This window comes from Sarcophilus harrisii, chromosome 4 (genome assembly GCF_902635505.1).
Source record: "Sarcophilus harrisii chromosome 4, mSarHar1.11, whole genome shotgun sequence".
Classification (NCBI taxonomy): Eukaryota; Metazoa; Chordata; class Mammalia; order Dasyuromorphia; family Dasyuridae; genus Sarcophilus; species Sarcophilus harrisii.
Window position 1 is genome coordinate 136,723,585 of NC_045429.1, and position 13,194 is coordinate 136,736,778.

General features: G+C 34.4%; 1 protein-coding gene across 1 annotated transcript in view; it reads right to left on the reverse strand.

Moving 5' to 3' along the window:
* The window catches only part of TIAM2 (TIAM Rac1 associated GEF 2), a 278,343-nt gene that overhangs the window by 202,958 nt on the left and 62,191 nt on the right, over nt 1–13,194 (reverse strand). Inside the window, exon 3 of the mRNA XM_031937584.1 lies at nt 2,609–2,780. The gene's annotated coding sequence lies outside the window, so the exon portion shown is untranslated. The remainder of the gene's footprint in view (nt 1–2,608; nt 2,781–13,194) is intronic.

Genomic DNA, 13,194 nt, shown 5'->3' on the forward strand with positions numbered 1-13,194 from the left:
GGAATCACTGAAAAGGATATGAAAGACATGGACATCAAAAGATGATGGAAACAAGAACATTTATAGGACATTACACTGTGTTAGGTACTATGCAAAATCTTGAAATGGAAAACATTATTCCTCACCTCAAAGAATCTATAAGGTACAAGATAATAAGAAAGTATTTAACATCTTACAAAGTGAATAAGTTTTGGAGAAATTTCCAATAAGGAGGGAAGAAAATTAGATAAGATTTATCACAGAAAGTTTCAGCCCTCACAAATATTCCCTTCAAAACAATTTATTAAAAAACATCTCAAATCAAATTCTAGAGTGGCAAAAATCAATAAAAATTCAAAGTGAGACATTTTTTGAGGTCCAAACAACTAAGGAAGTTAGAAAGAGGGATCTATGGCATGGGAGTGGAAGCTGAATTAAAGCCCACATAGATGAAATATCATTGGTGGGACCAGAAGGTGGTGGCATAAGCAGCAGCAATTTGGGGAGCTCTTAAGTCAGAGATGGAAAAGGGGCTGACAACTGGTCAGAAGGAAATTACAAGGAACTCATGTGCTAAAATTGCATACAAGAACAGGGCCAGATGCCTGGCAATTCCAATACTTATCCCCATTTCTCAGTCATAGTTCAAGAACAGAAAAGAGCACTTTCTGCCAAAAGGGTACAGGAGACCTGAGGGCCAATACTTGATTTGTTCACAAGGATTCATGGATCCAGAGGAATAGTATCACTTCTAGTACCAAGGGGAACAGAGATCCTGAGGAGTAGTATTTCTTACTTCTTAGATACATACCAGAGTTCAGACCAGAAGAGCAGTGACCACTTCTCTTCCCAGATCACACTACTTTAGAAGAACTGAAAAGTAACAAATATACAAAACTATCTCTAAAAACAGAAAAAGATTGAAGCTTGAGATAGTGCACTCCATCTGAATTCCAGGAACAGAGTGCAACTTTAACATAAAGTCCAAATGAAGAAATAGTACAGAAAAGTGAGTAAGCAACAAAAAAACATCTGATGTCAAAAAGATACTATGGTGATAGGGGAGATAAAGATACAAACTCAGAAGACAATAAGTTAAGATAAGAGGGAAGGGGTGATTTTTAAAAGGGTAGATAAAAGAAGGCAATAGTCAGAAGCAAAATAGACTTTAGAGAAGAAGCAAGATTTTTAAAAGGAGACAGAGAGAAGGATAAAGAGAAGAAAAAGAAGAAAACAGGATGGAGGCAAATGTATAGTTAGTAATCATAACTGTGAATGCGAATGGTGTAAACTTATCCTATAAATAGAAGAGAATAGCAGAATGGATTAGAAAACAAAATCCAATAATATGTTCTTTACAGAAAGTACATGTAAAGCAAAGACACAGACTTAAAATAAAGGACTGGAACAAAATCTATTATACTCTAGCTGAAGTTAAAAAAAAAAAAAAAGGCAGAGCTAGCATCATGATCTCAGAAAAAGCAAAAGCAAAAATGGAGCTAATTAAAAGAGATGAGAAGATAAACTATATATTGCTAAAAACATACCATAGAAAATGAAGTAATATCAATACTAAACATTCATGCATTACGCAGCATAGCATCCAAATTCTTAAAGGAAAAGTTAAATGAATTATAGGAGGAAGTGGATAATAAAACTACATACAACAAGGGATCTCAACTCCGTTCTCAGAATTAGATAAATCTAAGCAATTGTCAGGTATGTTGTAGTGGGAATTCTTTTTCAAGTATAGATCGATAAGGGAGCTACTGAGGTCTCTTCCAACTCTATAATTTTGTGATTCTTCCATTAAAGACATTATAAAAAATTCTCATAAGCAGTCCAGCCCCTACTGGATGTTTTAGTTACAGAGCTATATAACATGATAGCAAGACTGGGTTGGTCATGATCTGTGGTGTCACTGGCATAAAAAGGCACAAAAATTCCTTTCAGTCACTCCAAGCAGCAACTCATATGTAACTCAATCTCTAGTGCTGGTTCACTAAGCACCAAAACATGGAGCTAGTAGGTTTCAGAGAAGGGACTTGAACCAGATTTTTTTTAACTCTAAGACTAACCTCTCTCCTCCTGCCAGACTCTACCATATTGTAGCCTCTTGATGTCAAGGGCATTTTATTTAATCCTATGCAAGCATGTTTCTAGACTGCTAAGTGGCACAGTAGATAGAATACGAACTTTAAGTCGGGAAAACCTGAATTCAAATCTGGCCTTGGGCATTTTAGAGCAATATGATATTTAACCCTGTTTGCCTCAGTATCCTCATTTGTAAAATGAGCTGGAAAAGGAAATGACAAACCACTCCAGGATCTTTGCCAAAAAACTCCTAATGGATTCACAAAGTCATTCATAACTGAACAATAACAACAATAAAGCATGCTTTTCACAACTGAACATCATAAAAACTATATAGTGAACTTTTAGAAACTACTTTTCTTGATAATTAGTACAGCTTTTAAAACTTGCTTTGTATAGGGGCTGTGATAAAAACATGACATGTTAAGAACATCTCTGAATCTTGAAACTGCTGTTCAAAGCATATAACTGTTTCTTCAGAATTTTCTCTTTTAAGAATAAGCATAAAATTTAGAGTACATACATATATACATACCAAGAAGACATACTTCTCTCACATTGTAATGCAATGTATCTTGTTGCAATCAGTCAGGGATCCAGATAATCTTTTCCAACAAAAAACACACCCAAACAATGATTCTCCAAGTGGAGGAAATGGTGTGGCCCAGGAATGTCAGCCAACATTCATACTTTAGAGTTTCCTGAAACTAAAAAAAAAAAAAAAAAAAAGTTTTAAGCCATCTTTTTTTCCCCAAAAAAATTATTCATTCAGGAGAAACAAAGACCAAATACAGCTAATTTCCTTAATTAAAGAGGGATCCACTATTAGATACAAAGATTAAATCCCTCTACTCATTTTCACAAACTACCTGAGAATTGGTTGATTGAGATAAAATACCCTTTGCCATCCTTTGGGGGTAGCCAAAACCTTTCTAGAGAGACTATGTTACCACAGAATAACTAGATCAGATGAATGCTCAAACAGCATAATAACCCAGGAGATGCTTTTTGTCATCCTAATCCAGGTATTATATAACAACAAAATACTTTGTTCTTACTTAATTGGAGGGCAAAAACTATGTGCCCAAGAATTTCTGGCAGCACTCTTCTACAAAACAGAATCCCTACTTTTATCTCACTTTACTGATTCACTTTATAAATGAAGAAATTAAGGCTTAGAGAATTAAACTTTCTCATTGTTACAAAGCTAGCAAGTGTCAGAGCAAAGGTTTAAATCCAGATCTCTTGGTTCTAAGGCTAGAGTTCTTTTCACCATGCTGTGAATAAAGGCATCCATGTGCCTTGAACTATGCTCTCCACACAATAGTTATTTAATACATGCTTATTAATTATTAATTGATTAACATATTCTTGGATTATTTTTAAAAGATTATTAAATTTTATTATGCTACAGCTATTTCCCAATAATACATAACACACAGTCCAAAACACACATACTAAACTCTCCCTTTTCATAAGGAAAAAGCAGGTTAAAAGCAAAAACTAGCTGACCGTCTGACACATCTGGTAGTATATGCAATATTTAAAAATCATAATTTCCCACCTATGCTAATGTAATGAGGATAAATATTATACTATCTGTCTCTGTAACTACCATTTTTATTGTTGTTAATGTGAGTTCATTTGCCATTAGTACTGTTTTCACTGACACAATTAGGTTCATTGTAACATCTTTTCACCCAAAAAGTTTTCAGATATAAATCTTCTCAAAACTCTCTTTTGATTCATGAATGCACTAAAGTATAAAAGCTTTCCCCAAGATTGTATTCAATGAAGAATTGTAAAGAGAAGTCTTGATTTCAAATCCAGTGATCTCTTAAGGCACTAACTTCAAAAACTTATCTCTGATAATTATTAAAATTATAAATTGAAGTAATTTATGTCATCTATAGTATATTTTTAGAGGCATACTCCAAAATTTCCAAAAATATGTGATTAGTGATTGACATGGGCACTTTTCTCATTGACTCATTGGACATCTATATTTTGGCACATCATTTTCATGAAATGCCATGAAAGTCCCTTTTATAGGTTGCAAACCTTACTGGAGTGATGTCCATGGAACTAAATTTTAAGTGGTTGTATAAGATGAACTCAAAGGCTGCTTCGAACTCCTAATTCAGTTTTTTTTTATTCTTCTCTTTACTTTTTTTATCCTTTTCTGGATAGCACTCAGTTCTACTGCTGATACCAGTAGACTAATTATTTCTGAGTACTGTTATAATGAATTTTCCTTCCTGGAAGTACATTATAAACATCCTGATTCCCAAAAGATAGGTACAAGTCATTTTATACTAAAACTTATGTATACAAATCCAGCTTTGCACAAAAATAAGTAGATAATCATTCAATTCCACCCCTAACTCCCACCTAATGCTCTCCATTGTATTTTAATAGCAACATTCCTGTTCCATTTAAAATATAATTTGGTTTAGGATTCTTAAAACAAAACAAAAAAAAAAAGGATTTATACCTAATTGTTTAGGGATCCATCAATAACATAAAACAAGACTTTGGCATAAGTATATGAAAATTAAATTTGTTATCTAAATTATGAACAATCTATGACATACTACTTACTCTCCATTATGAAGTAACTGTTACTTGCAGCCATAATGAAATATCTAGATGTTATATTAGGAAGGTGGATAGCTAGCTGAAGCAATAGGAAATGGAGTCAAAAAGACCTGAGTTCAACCTCAAACACTTACTAGCTGTTTGAATCTGAACAAATCACTTAACCCAGTTTCCCTCAGTTTCCTCATCTGTAGAATGAGTTGAAGAAAGTAATGGCAAACCATTCCAATATCTTTGCCAAGAAAATCCGGGTCACAAAGTGGATATGAATAAAATGATCAAAAAACAATATATTTTAGGAAATAGAACTTCAGAATTTCAGAGATAGAAAGTACCTTTGAGATCTCTTAGTCCAACCCTTTCATTTTATAAAGGACCACAGAGATGATGTGCCAGGATCACAAAGCTAGTGGCTGACCTCGGCCTAGAACAATCTCTCCTGATTCGTATTTGTTGTGTTTATCCTAAAATCATACTTGTAACTTTTAGCTATGGCCACTAGCAAGACTTACTGGAAAAGAATAGTATACTGGCTCTTGGGGAATCTATGGTTTATAAAATTATGGAGGCAAACATTCAATTCAGGTTTTAATTTTTTTAACTTATGAAACTGCAATAAGGCTATGATTTAAAAATTTATTATTTCTTTAATAATGACAAAAAAGACAAAAAGGAAAAGCTCAATAAAATAGCATGTTTACTAAGAGAAAATGTTTATTTAATTTTCTAAATACAATGATTTTCTAAACATCAAAATAAATGTAGCTTTTATCTGAACAGCATCATTACTCAAAAGATTCTCATTTTCATCTTTAATTTTCATTGTATAATACTGTATATGTCAACAGTATAGGAAATTGTACTGAGTCTTTATTGACTTCAAACCTTAGCCTAGAAATTATCTTTTTGAATCAATAGTTAATACCTACCCTTGTCTCATAATTTGCTTCTAATAAAAATAGAGTACAGAAAATATGCCAGTATTGAAGTAAGATATAGCTTTTATAAGGTCCCAACTCCCAGACATACTAGTGAGTCATGGCCTTTCAAGTTGCTGAAGATATCCTTGAGTGGTTAGAAGTATCTTTCTCTAAATCTATCAGTCTGAGACCTCATCGGGTATGTTTTCCCAAATATCAACTTTCACTGATTAATGCCCAGGTATATTTAACCAATTAACTAACATCAATTAACTTTTACAAAGAAATAGTTATTGATTGTGAGAACAGAAATATAATTTTACCCACCCCTCCCACAAACATTTGGGGTCCTGTTCTTCCTTATACCATATTAGTCGCTGGAGACAAAAGGCATTTTAAACCTAAAGCAATTTCTACATAGCATCAGACTCTTACAAATTCACATTTAAAGTCAGGGAAACCACTGAAATGGCCAATGCTTCAGCTACTGTGGTCTTGAATCAAACAAGTCACGCCCCTCAAAGCCCTTTTTACTTCTTCATCAGTGCTCAATTGCTGGCAAATCGTGACATGAATTCCAGATCCCCCATCTGTGGAACACATCCTTCTGGCCTTTCTAAACTCACAAGACCATACCCATCTCCAACAAGCCTTCACTTAAAATCAGGAATGAATGCATGCAACAGAAGTAACACGAGGGCTGTGTGTTCATGCAGGCCAAAGGCTCTTTCCCTTTGAAGGATTTCAGGCAATCCTTGCCTCCTTATTCAAGAAAGGAAAAAGGAAACTACAAATACATTCTCAGTTACACTTTTACACTTTTGCAGCCAATCAGATGGCCCCTTTCTGCTTCTAGGACAGGAATCAGAAACAGGATACCTGTTTTCAAATACCTTGGAATCAGGGAGCAGAGCCCTTCCATTAAACCTCATCATGCCTTTCTGGAAACAGGTTCCCTAAACCTCTTCTATGTGGGCTCACATCACCTACTCTGAGAACAGGCTCCACTGGTCAGGCTTTCATTGCAAAAGTTTCAAATTTTATTATATTATGTGAATTTAACTACTAGAATGTTTTGTTTCTTCTACTCAGCTAAGTATTCATTAACATTGTAGCTGTTCAGTCATTCAGTTGTGTCTGACTCTATGTGACTCCACAGACCAAAGTCACGGGGTTTTCTTGGCAAAGTTACTATAATGATTTGTCAATTCCTTTCCCAATATGTCCTCATTTTACAGATGTGAATCAGAAGCAAATAGGGGATGACACAACTAGTGTCTGAGGCTACATTCAAACTCAAATCTTCCTGATTCCAAGTCAAGTATTTTTTGTCCATTGTACCACCTAGCTGACCAACCCACTCTTAGTTTCCTTCTAATTCTCTTCCCCAAACACTCTTGACTTCCTTTTCCATTATCAATGCTACTCAAATGTTAATTGGAACATATAAAAAAGGTATTGTATATAACTGTTACCTCAAATAATTTGCATGGCATATAAAGTTATATCTAAAAGGTGAAATGTCATTGACCATATAAAACAAAGAAAACCTTAATGCGCAAGAATATCTTCAAGATGGGGAAGTTAAGAAGTAATTTACAACAGAACAAATAAAAGACAACATTAACTGATGAGAATTATCCCTGTGGAAGACTGTTCTTTTGCTATTTCCTTAAACATACACTTAGGAATGTACAAGTGTGTACACACACACACACACACACACACACAGAGTCTTCCATGAAACAAGCCAAAAAATAAGTGTATTTTATGGATTGGTGATTAGAAGTATAGTTATGAAGATATGTTTTTTAAAAGAATAGTGAAGTTCCAATTCAGGAAGTCCTAGAAAGCTCTTAAGGATTCACATCTTACCAATTTTCTCAACTTTTCCCCCATTCATCACTAAAGAGGAATAGCATCACTTCTTAGATTAATCTAAAACTTTGGTATAAAAAGAACTATAGCTTCTGTCCGTGTCATCTCTGCTTTTCACCAACCTGGAGGCGATAATAATTGCATGTTTTAAGGTTTTAAACAAACATTTCTTTGTTTGTTTAAGAGCAGAGTTTCATGATGAAAAGCCAATCTTAGAGTAAGAAAGATCCTTCAAAATCCTATCTGTCTGCATACTGACTATGTAACCCTAAGCAATCAATTCTCTCAGACTCTTAAGTTGCAGACATCTGTTGATCTATATTGGTAGAGTAGTTTCCCCACATCAATGAAATCACAGGTCCAGACAAAATAAAAATTCAAACCTCAAACCTCATTAAAGGTTGTGGCTAAAATATGCAGACTTAGATGTTGATAATATCTCAACAAAAGTTGAGGTAGCAGATTTATCAGCCACACAGAATTCAAATGACAGTTTCCTTTTAAAATGCAACTCTTCAAAAAAACCAAAAACATCATCTAAGTATTGCTCTTCTAATCCTTCAAAAGATTCCTGATTTAATCAGTAGGAACACTGATTCCACTGATTCAGAGACATCTTCATGAGTTACCTGGTAGCCCCATTTCTTGTGATGAGTCTCCCTAACATTAGAATTGGTTGAATCTCAGCCAATACATCTCCAGTCCATTGCTGTACTCCTATTTAAAGTCCTTTCATTTTGATAGTCTGCCAAATCTCAGGTTCTCTTTTCTCTTTACACTCACCTAAGTGATATATTGAGACAGTTACCCAAATTTTTTAAAATATTTTTATTATTAACTCCAGAACCATTGTACTCAGTAACACACAGCAGAGTGTGGATGATCAACATTGATCATCTGCCAGGCCTAATAAGGCATCAAGGTAGCATCTTAGAAACATTACCACTAAATCATTTATCTGATTTTTAAACGCCACTGTGAAAAGGGGAAATTAGCTTTAAGATTTAAAAAATAACAATACTTAATTGAGCAACTATATATAATCCAAACTCTAAGGTCAAAATAGATGCTCACAGTTTTTTAAAAAAAGTCTTCAAATTGTTATCCATTTTTACTTGCAGGTTACAAGAATCAACTCTGTGCAACAATAAGAGACTTCATCATATTGATGCCTCAAAGAATAAAAATAATATAGTTAATATTTTCCTTCAGATTGTGTTGTCATTAAGTCATTTAGTCACGTCCAACTCTTCATGAACCTACAGGAGTCTTCTTGGAAGAGATACTGAAGTAGTTTGCCGTTTCCTTCTCTAGCTCATTTTACAGATGAGAAAACTGAGGTAAACAAGGTTAAATGACTTGCTCAAGATCACACAGTTAAAAAGTATCTATGGCTGACTGGTCCTCTTGGCTCCAAAGTTGGCACTCTATCCACTGTAACACCTAGCTATTCTTTCTATTAGACTTTATAGCTTACAAATTACTTTCCTCACAGGCCCATTGAGGTCATATACAATTCTTTCATGCTACAGATGGGGATGCTATATAGGAGCTAGCTCAAATTGACTTTCAGGAGATGTTTTTTAAATTTTCAGTGTGACCATACACATACATCAGAAATCAGCAAATATGCAAATCATGACTTGATTTACTATTTTGTTGATTATCTCAAGAAAGCAATAAAATAAACACTGATTATAAAGATTGAACTTATGTGTCTCCTATATTTCACACGTGTGCACACACAGCTTTTATTATGTGCAAGAACAAAAAAAGACAGGGAAGCAAGTATCAAAGGACTTACAATTTAGGAAGAGGAAGAGGTATGGGAAATATGAAAATAACTACAATTTTATGTAGATTGCTAAATGCTACTTTTAGCATTAGTTGTGTCCAATTCTTCAACACTCCATTTGGGGTTTTCTTGGCAAAGATACTGGAGTGATTTGCCTCCCTAATTTTTTATACAAATACCTGAGGCAAAAAGAATTAGATGACTTGCCCAGAGTCACATAGCCAGTAAGTGTCTAAGGTTATATTTGAACTCAGGAAATCCTGGTTCCTAGATCAATGCTCTAGCCACTATGTCACCCAGCCATCCTGAAGTGCTTCTGGAGAAAGGCATAGCAAATCATAGATTTGGATCCAAAAGGAATCTTAAGAAGCCAACGAATTTAGCATCTCATTTAAGAATCTGAGGCTCAGAGCAACTAAGTGATTTATCCAGGCTCACACAGCTAGCAAGAGTTTGGGGCAAGGGTTTGAACTCCATCTCCCTGACTGAGCCCAAAGCTCAATCCATTCTGCCATTTAGATGGTTGAACAAATTCAAGAGACAAGATTATGTTTCCTGTTAGGAGAATTACAAAAGCTTCATGGAAAAGGTGATATTTGAGCAGACTGCAAAATATATTGCACATTAGAGTAGGAAGATTTGAGTTCACATTCTAATCTGTAAAACACCGGGCAAGTAAATGTTTCTGGGACTCAATTTTCTTATTCATAAAATGGGGAGAGGGGAATTGAACTATATTTGGGGTTTTAATCTTCCTTGGTTAGACTCCTTTCATACTTGGGTTAAACCCAGGGAGCCCTAACTTAGAATGATGATTTAAAATACATAATATTATGACAGAGTTACCTAAATATTTTTTAAAAGTTCACTCCAGAAACATTGTACACAGTAATAGCAGCATAATATGGATGATCAACACTTTGTTCTTCTCAGCAATTCAGTGATCTATGACAATTCTAACAGATTCATGATGGAAAATGCTACCAATATCCAGAAAACTATGGAGGCTGAATGCAGACTAAAGGATACTATTTTCACTTTGCTGTCAGTCATTTTCCCTTTCTTGTGGTTTTCTCTTTTATTCTGATTCTTCTTTCATAACATGACTAATGTGGAAATATATTTAATATGATTAAACATGTATAATCTCTATCAAATTAATGGCCATTTTGGAGAGGGGGAGAGAAAAATGGAAATCAAAATCTTATAAAAAATAAATGTTAAAAACTAATAAATAAATTTTAAAAAATAAAATAAAAATTTACTCCAGGTTAAAAACCCTCGGACTGGACAAATGCTTTCCAGCTTTAAATTCTAGGATCTCTATGAAATTCACTATTAGTTTCAACCACTGGAGTCCAAAAATCTAGTTGGATAGTATGTTACTTTGCTAAAAAGGAAAATACTTAAAATATTATGTGTAGTATAGTACATTAGCAACAATACTGAATGTGGAATCAGCAAGAACTGAGTTCAAATCCCCATTAAATTCTAGCAGTATAAACTTGGTCAGACCTTTTAAGTCTTAGTTTTTTTCATCTGCAGAATGGGGATAACAAAAACATTTCACAGGGTAGTCTTGACTATCAAAAGCAATAATATAGATGAGTCCACAAACCTTAAAGATGTTTACCAGCTATCATAATCATTGATTGATAATATCTGTTAAGGAAAGTCTACAGATAAAAATATTAAGAATTCTGCTTCTGTAGAGAATAAGTATTACATCTACCCATCCTGAGCAACTTTTACAAATCATTCATTCATGGGGAATATTGAAATTCTATTTTCCTTCAGATAATCTTTTCAGTTTTTTAAAATATTCTTTTAAATTTTTAATAAAACTTAAAAAATAAAAAATAGCTCTTTTTTTGACCAGCTGTACTTTCAGATTGAAAAAGGGGAAAAAAGGAGGTGGAGGGGAATCAAGTTAAAAGACCCAGCCTGACTTGTAGTTAACTTTATTTTTTTCCTTTCCTATAAAAACAAAGCAAAACAAAACAGCAAACCTTGGACAAGGATTCTTTTAAATATTTATAGTTTCCTTTTAAGTAATACATAATTTCATATATCAGAATTATGCTGATGAGGGGAAATAAAAAATGAGCACTGTTGAAGATCCTTTAGAGCAAAATGATATTCCAAACAAAGTCAGACACTACTAAGGCTTTGAACATGCCAAGACTTAGCTAAAAGTTGTATCAGACAAACTCGCTGGCAACATACAAATCTGCTGATTTCTGTAGCACTAATGACCTGTTGTAAATGAATAAACTTGGCAAACAAGTAAGAAGGAAAAGTAGAAAGGGAAAAAAAGAAAAAGAAAAGGGGGGGAGAGGATTTGGAAAAGAAAAAATGAGAGACTTGAGTGGACTGAACTACATTATTTTGTGAAAAACAAGGATTTCAGCAGAGCCCAGGGTGGGGTCTCACTCTACAATCAGTGTATCCCACTCAGCATTAGCATTAGTCATCATCTACTGTTAATTACAACTATTCTTCTCCATGGGGCAGCAGTAAGTTACCATCACTATTTTATAGAAGGAGAAACCAGAGATCAGGGAAATGGAGTTCCTCAGTCCCAACATTACACAATGAATTAGACCTCCCAGGTCTGCATCTAGCTATGGCATCTATGCTCTTTTTATGGGTTAGTTGAAGATTTCATGCTCCTCCTTTTTCAAGCACGCCCTAACAAGTTCTGTCTATTTATTGTTCCATCATTCAAGCTATAAAAATATTCTAGAGCATCTTCATCAAAAATCTCTCACACTTTCTGCTGCCTTCTAATCAGATATCTTCCTGATACCCCTTATTCTTTTTCTCCCCGATTCTATAATTTTATTGTTGTTGAGTCAGTTCAATCATGTCTGACTCTTCATTCTGTCATCTTCTGACTCCCTTTGGAGTTTTCTTAGCAAAGATACTGGAGAGGTTGGCCATCTTTTTCCCCAGTTCATTTTACAGATGAGGAAACTGAGGCAAACAGGGATAAGTGACTCGTCCAGGGTCACACAGCTAGTAAGTACCTGAAGCCAGATTTGAACTCAATAGATCCAGTGCTCTATTCACTATACCACCTAGCTACACTGTTCTGTAAGTTCTAATTCTAATTCTAACTTTCTAATTCTCTTCAGCAAACATTCCCGACTTTCCTTCCCTTTTTCTTGCTATCTTTTTGTTTAATATGCTTTATATTTTTCAAAATACATGCAAAGATAATTTTTAACATTCACCTTTACAAAAACTTATGTTCCATATATTTTTCTCCCTCCCTCCCCCTGACTCCTCCCTCCCATAGACAGCAAGTGATACAAAATAGGGTTAAACATGTACAATCCTTCTAAACATATTTCCACATTTATCCTGCTGCACAAGAAAAATCAGATCAAAAAGGAAAAAAATGTGAAAGAAAAAAATAAGCAAGCAAAGAGCAACAACAACAAATGTGGCAATACTATGCTGTGACGCATATCCAGTGCTCTCTCTCTCTCTGGATATCTTGCTATTTCTTAGAAGCAGGATATCATAGAAAAAGTTCTAAATTTGGAGTCTGAGGACCTGTATCTTTGTGTCTCTAGGAAGGTTGACATTCTGAACTCTCAAATTCCTCTGCAAAATTAAGAAATTAGAAGATCTCCAATGTGTTCTCTACAGCTCAGAGACAAGTCATTTAACATTTGAGTTTCTTATTTTGTCATCTCTAAAGTAAAGGGATCTAGCTGGAGCAGATATTGTTAACCTGAAGTCAAAGGAGACTGTGAACTTAGATACAAAAAAATGTGCAACTTTCTGTTCATTAACCTCTAACTGAAATTTAGCATTCCCTTTGATTATGAATGTAGACAACAAATCCTAGTAGTTTTAGTAGGACTTCGGACTTTGTCATCAATAGAAATCCAAAATACAGTCACAGCATATTGCAGTTCT